Source organism: Gastrolobium bilobum, unplaced genomic scaffold, assembly GCF_033153095.1.
Source record: "Gastrolobium bilobum isolate Gb01-03AN ecotype WA unplaced genomic scaffold, APGP_CSIRO_Gbil_v1 utg159966, whole genome shotgun sequence".
NCBI classification, from domain to species: Eukaryota; Viridiplantae; Streptophyta; class Magnoliopsida; order Fabales; family Fabaceae; genus Gastrolobium; species Gastrolobium bilobum.
In genome coordinates, this window is record NW_026899538.1 from 11,099 (window position 1) to 18,286 (window position 7,188).

General features: G+C 33.5%; 1 long non-coding RNA gene across 4 annotated transcripts; it reads left to right on the forward strand.

The window, feature by feature from the left end:
- Positions 1 to 475: 475 nt before the first annotated feature.
- LOC133291229 (uncharacterized) lies at positions 476 to 4,234 on the forward strand. 4 transcript variants are annotated; one of them, XR_009748776.1, is made up of 6 exons: positions 476 to 597; positions 1,066 to 1,177; positions 1,595 to 3,410; positions 3,542 to 3,682; positions 3,873 to 3,995; positions 4,095 to 4,234. It is a non-coding gene; the product is annotated as an uncharacterized LOC133291229 (long non-coding RNA). The 4 variants fall into 4 exon arrangements; XR_009748777.1 differs by having other exon boundaries at positions 3,873 to 3,940; XR_009748778.1 differs by lacking the exon at positions 4,095 to 4,234 and having other exon boundaries at positions 1,595 to 2,181; positions 2,289 to 3,410; positions 3,873 to 4,082.
- The last annotated feature ends 2,954 nt before the right edge of the window (positions 4,235 to 7,188 follow it).

Below are 7,188 nucleotides of genomic sequence, written 5' to 3' on the forward strand. Positions count from 1 at the left end.
CTAATTCTTTTTAATATTATAATTTTGTTCTAATTTATCTATTTGTTTCTCCTTGGATGTAGCTAATGCCTCTTCTTCATAGTTTAACTACAGCAGTGCCTTGCGGTTGGTGCGTTCTATGGTGAGTACATTATTTTTTGTAATTTTTCAATTATATAAACTCAAGGATTTTAGTGAGGTCCGTTTTCCTTTCCTTGTTGAGGGGCTGAAGCTGTGAATGGTTATTGAGTTACATTACAGTATCTTTGCTTTAGTATTTTGAGAAAGTGGGTTGGGAATTTGAATAGGAATTTGGGTTAGTGGTCTCTCTTTCTCTTATTGGAGAAGCTAGTATATTCGGTTACTTTGGATGGGTGGGATTTTTTTATAGGAATGGGTTAATAGGATTTTTTATAAAACCCATCCACGAAGATTGGTTTTTAAGTATATATATATATTAATTGAGTAGCTGTTGTTGTTTATTAGTCTCGGTGTCCAATAAACTCAGGTCCAGGATGCGTATCAAGATTATAGATTGCATACACCGTTCTTGGCCTTTTGTTAAACAAGTTGTTTTTGGAATATGTGACTGAACCAAACAACTGGAGTATGTGACCCGTAAGTTCTAATGTTTACCTTGATTTTTGTCAATGGTTGTTTGTATTTAGTCCTGCAATATATTCATCACTAGTAAAAAATTTGAGCTACATCAGTTGCTCGGTTGGTAGGGATTTGGATAGAGTTCAAAATTTCAAGTTACTGTGATGACTTTTTGATGTATAAAAGCAAAATTTGGTCTAGTGTTGATTAAATACTATTTGAATTTAATGATTTCCATGATTAATGATTTACTTGGGAGATTTCATATATATATGAACATGCATACTTTGTGATTCCAGGAAACACATGGAAGTAATTGAATCGCAGATTTCATCTTAGATCAATGTTATCTTTATCCTCTGCGACTATGTATGCAGTGCTCACACAATTTTTTTAGTTGTGCTTGAATGTGTTGATATAATGATATGGTATCTTGTATGTAAAGTAAATCTAAGCAAACCTTTGGTTATAAATATTGGTTTTCAGCTTGAAGGCTATAGAGAAAGCCATAGTTAGCTCTGATCTATGTATGACTCCGAATAATGATGGATAATTGATACGATTGAGCATCCCTCAGTTGACATCTGATAGGAGGAAGGTATTTTCCAGTTCCATTGATGCTGTAGTGTCTAAATTCATTCTTTTATGAGATTTCTTGTGACATTTCTTTCTTTCTCTGTGAATTACATTCTTACACCAACTGAAAGTAATATTCCTAATTGATTCTCATTTGTAATTTAATTATTTTCAAAATGGCACAGCATCACCTCTTCTATAGCCATGACCCATGAGAACAGTGAACTTTCTAGGAAAAAGTCTTCTTAACATTCCTGGCCATAATTCCAATATTATCTATTTATTTTGTTTACGAGATTGTGCAATTTTTATATAATGGTTCTTTCTACATGAATTCTAGGGAATATTTTGAAGGTCTAAATGAATAGGTGGATTTCATGTTGTCATCTGAATAATTTAAGCTATAATTTATTTTTATTTTATTCTTTTTCTTTTCCAGGAACTAACGAAGGTAGTGGCTAAACAAGCTGAAGAAGGGAAGGTACATTTGCTAAGTTTTTTACACTTGAGATAGTGGACTTTCTGTTGTTTCTTACTAATTTAAGGGGTTTACTTCTCCTTGCTGTTGTTCATAGGAACTCACAGTTTCCTCCATTTTATCTCTACAAGTTCATAGGCACTCTACAAGTTCAGTTGTATCACTGGGTAGCCAAATTTGTTTTTCACCAAATTTTGTCTTCATCAAGTGTAAAACACTTGTCCCCAACGGAAAAAGCCATGAACTAAAAGAATATATAGAAAAACAAGTATATAATACTAATTCATCAAATTGGCTATAATTATTTATATCGGTTCTCATTCTAAAATCATTTTACGAGTTCAATCAAGTGGGATGTTTGGCAAGAATTTAATTAAAGTATTAAATCGAATCAGGGTCTCTTAGTTTGTTACACCACTCCACTTTTGCATATTACCTAGTCTTCTTTGGTAATCATAGTGTCATCCACTTGCAAAACTTCCCAAGTGGAACTTTGATGGGTCTAGCACAGGGCAAGCTCCAGGGGAAGACACTGAAGTCATCCTATAGTATGATGCCCTTCTTGCTCTTATTTGTTTTCTTAATTTTACAAATAAACTGATAACTGGAGTTTCCTTTTTGTTTGGCGCATTATGAAAAATTAAAAAACCAAAAGCCCACAGGCTATTTTCAGGGACCCATTTAGGAGAGGCAGAAATATTCTTGTAAGTTTTTTCATTATGATTAACTGGCTTCTAATTAAGCAAGCATTTATTAATGAGTCATCAAAATCCACTATTGTGGTTCAGCAATTCATTTTATAGTAAAAATCTATAGGTGATATGCGATACTTACACCCCTGTTGTGCTCATTCTGTAATTTTTTTTTTGTAAGTAAAGATTTTCAAAACAAAACCTTGCAAGGAAGATCTGTTAACTGAGTTTTCTTCCTTTAAGCTTTAGGAGAAAGAGACATCTCGAACAAGTTTAGTGGAAAGTGAGTAATATTAAATTTTCTTCTGTTTTGGCTTCATTTGTTAGTTATTGGTGAGTAAAACATGTACTCACTCTGCCCACTTTTTTTTTAATTTTTTTTTCTCTCTTCCCCATATCTTTTTTCATTTGGATTTGTGTGGGGAAGTGTTATTTTTGTTTTTGGAATTCTGCAAAAGGAATTTCCAATTATATTGATCTGGGATCTTTTTTGGCTTTCGTTTTCTGGGGCTAAGTTTTGATCATGATTTTTGTCTCCTCTACTATCTTTTTTATGTATTTCATATCCACAAGTATTTAGACACTGCCTTGTGTATAACTAGGACATGTTTTAGCAATCAATAACTAGGACATGTTTTAGCAATCAATAACCAGGACATGGTTATTGGTTATTTTGGATTAGTAAGGCTTGTTTTTAAGGGGTGCTATCAAAATTGTTTTATGAGGCTTTCCTTCTTATTTTGATGCTTACGATTATTATTCTCTGCTTTTGCACTTCTTCCTTAATTTTGTTTCACCTTATCATTTGACCAAAAATGGTACTAGTGGTAGCATGAAGCCTGAAACTTTTGATAGAAGCTTTGAGGTTATTAAACACATATATCCAATAATAAGAAATGTGTAAAAAAGCATGTGGAAATTGTACCGTATTGAAGTGTTGTTTGTACTTCTTCTCTATCTTCATCTGGCTGGGTGTTGAGGATGCTGAGTGTTTGCTTCGAGGGTGTTGAGGATCTCCTAGGTGGTGGTGGGTCCAAGTATGGAACGAGCATAAAGAGTTGATGCTGAGCTTGCCAATGCTGAAGGTACCTTAATTTAGTATATGTGTTAAATATTGATTTGATTAGTTTTTACCTAAGAAAAATTTCACTGATACAAAGTAAATTATTAATTATATTTTTATTTAATTTTTTTTGGGGTGTGTGTGTGAGTGCAGCCTGGTGGTACAAGCAAGAGTATATAATCAACGAGCTGAACATAAACTAGGTGATAACAACGCCGTGTCATGAGGAGATCTTGCCCACCAACTCATGGACTACGCGAAGGCCTTATGTACTGAAAGGCTACGCATATTCCGGTGAGTCAAAGGGTTTTTCGTGGAAACATTTTCTTTTATGTTTAACAGAGTACTATGTTCTTAATATTTCTTACCAAATAATAATAAATTAAATGTTTTATTTGTATAGTTAAATAATTGTTTCTTTTTAAGAAAGATTTTGCCTATAGAATCATTGGTAATGATAATAGAGCATTTTTGTCATATGCAGAGGAATAGTGCAAGCAGGAGAACCTTTATTGGCTAGCAAAGTTGAAAACAAAGTTTTGAATGACTCAGGTAACAACTTCAAAGAAGGAAGTAACACATCCATGCCTGAATTTAGAAGGAGCAGGTCTACCCCACGTGGAAAGTTTTTTGGTTTATCTTGAGGATTTCATGTTAAACAAACAGCAATAGTTTTTTTTAATATAAATTATTTATTTTTGTATAGGAACTACCTCTGATGCTGGAGTTCCATCTCACATAGTTTTATACAAACTTTTGAGGTCTTGAGGTTAATTTGTGCGACCATTCTCTTGTATTTGAGCATGCTTTGTAATTTAGAACTTCGTTTATCAATATATATTTCTTCAGTCATTGAGTTTTCTAGTCAACACTTTTTTATTGATAAAGTATTTACCATATTTTCCAAAGAAGTTGCTAATTAAAAAATTATATTAATTGAAACCACCAAAAAATTTAATTAAAAAAAAATGGGCTATCAAAAAAAAAATAGAATTACAAGATTTAGCGGTGGTTCTAAACCGTCGCTATTAATAAAAAATTATAAATAATTTTTTGTAATTGGTGGCGGTTTCTATACATTCAGCGTTGGCTGTATATTTAGCGTCGGTTATTTCAGCTGTTGCAGTAAACCGTCGCTAAATTATTCTACGTCGCCAGTTTCTGAGTCGGTTTTCAATTGGCCACTGAATATTTTAGTGGCGGTTTGAACCGCCGCTAAATCCAAAAAAACCGCCGCTAAATCCCACTTTTGGTGTAGTGTATGGCGTGTGTTGCTTTTGCTTTTTGTGGAAATTCTCATTTTTTGAAAGTTTCGGTTTTTTGAGAAACAATTATTAAAGTTTTGTGAATTTACTGTTGCATGAATTTGGAGATCCTGAAATGTGCCTAATTGTGGCTTTATTAGTGAATTAATTTCTGATTCCGCTTTAATGAGTGTATTACTATTATATTATTATTGTCTTTGTACAATTATGAGTTGGCTTCATTGTTTCCACACTTACATGGGCTTAGAGATCCGATATTTTAGATCTCATTTTCAAATTTGGCAATTTTTTTTTTGTAGATTACAAGGAATTGAACACAACACCCTACACTACACACACCGCACAACACCCTAAATTTTTTTTTAGTGTGAATTGGACCCAACTTTTGGTTTCACTTATTATTTTGAAATTTTTGTGATGTTGTGAATAACAATACTTCATGGCATTATTCACCTTAGTATGAATACTTATATTTATATTTGAACCCCACAGATGAGTTAGTATTAACATTTATTACTTATTAGTATGTGAGCATTAAGTATCATTTTTTGAATTTTATATTCACTGCACATGTGTCTGAAATTATTTATGTCACTTATATGAAATAGTTTTACATGGGTAGTAGGTCCCACAATTCGTAAACTTTGAATTTTTGCGGACATTTTTCGACTGTGCATCTTTTGTGAATACACTTTCAGAATAGTGTATTTTTAGAATCTTGGTGAATTATTTTATTCAATGCTAACGTGAATTATTTTTTTTAACTGATTTCCATTTTCGAAATATTTTGGATTGTTAGCTTGAATGGTTGAAGTTTTGCATCAATGGTGTTGTGAATCCAACCATTGAGCATCAAATTGCACATCTCCCAGGCGCGCCACTCTTCGGCATCATCCTCTCCTGGTTTCTTGACTGAACCGGTCACAAAACCCAATTTGTTTTTCGCCTTCAATGCGTTTTTCATGAGCTTGGCCCAGTTGTCATAGTTGGCCTCACCACGCAGCATGACAGTCGTTAACAAGAGACCTGGACTGTCGGATCCAGCCAAGTAAAATGGCGAACTAGGATCAGTTGTTTTGGACTTGCTGCCACCACCTGGTGCCATGTTAAATGAACCAGCTTTCGCACTGAAAGGGAATGCGGAAACGTGTATACTAGGATTGCTCTGATACCAAGATAGACTTGATACTTCAACTGTGTGTTTATCTCATTCATTGATAGCCTTTAAATAGGCGAACATACAATAAATGGTAACAACGTAACAGACTAAAACAAATAAATACTCTATCTAAACAGTCCTACGGTTACAAAGAATTCAAACAATATGCGTTACAAAGAATTCAAACCTACGGTTACAAAGAATTGAATTCAAACAATATACGTTAGATATAATCTCCAACAGATATAATTTCTTGGTATAAACATATACAAGGGTTGAAGTAATCCCTATATAAAATACTGTGATATAATGTGACGCAAAAGTATGCCCCTGGCACAAAATACACATCCACTACCAATCCTAATGCATAGTAACTGCTACTTAAGTTGCTTCCCTTTCTCTATATTACCGGAACGGCGGAACCATACAATACATGAATCGAAATCGCTAGACTTCAATTGCATGACTCCAAAATGCTAAGTCCGCTAAGGTCCTTTACTCCTTTTGTCACGCTGAAAAATAGTAGACAATAATTATAAGCTGCAAGATAATTGAGCCATGACAATGACCATTTAAGAGTTACAAAATTAGAATTATCATCATATTTGTTATGATAGTCTAAGCAAAACTATTAGAATGCAATACAATTTGATGAGTAAAACTATCACAATAAGTCAAAGGAAGCACTTTATATACTGAAAGACCTGATGCTTTCTGCCTCCGTGCGCTTAAGCGCCCAGATGGAGGCTTTAGCGCCCGATAACGCGCGCTTGAGCGCCCGCCTGTGATCAACACCCTCTTGTGTTGCTTCCAATTGTCATAACTTGGGCTACAGTGCTCCAAATGAGGAGCGGTTTGAAACCACGCGTAGCTAACGAAGAGATCTACAATATAGTAGAAGTTGTGAAATAAATAAGAAGTAAATTAATGGTTTAAAAATGGAATAAGAACATGATGTTAAGCTTGATTTATCTGATTCCGCAAAGTAATATGGTTATGATCACGCAATTGGATATTTTAAATTCGGCGTCGTTTGAAAAAGAAAAATTTATCCAGATTTTTAATTGAGTCAATGTGATTGTAACTGCGCCTAATATCATAATGCGATGTTAACAAACTGGTTCTAAAACGGGGTGTTACAATGTTGATAACATATACTCTGATATATGCATTTAATAAATAATGTGTCAGAGAATAAAATAAAAATTCTTATTTTTACCACTTTGTATTCCAGGAGAACAAATAAATCGATTTTATCAAATGTTATTTTCAATTATTTCTATTCTCAAGACTAAAAGACTAAACATAAAGGAAAAAATAAATAAAGAAAACTGTTTTTGGGAATGTTGTTATCCAAGATCATAAAATTCATACCT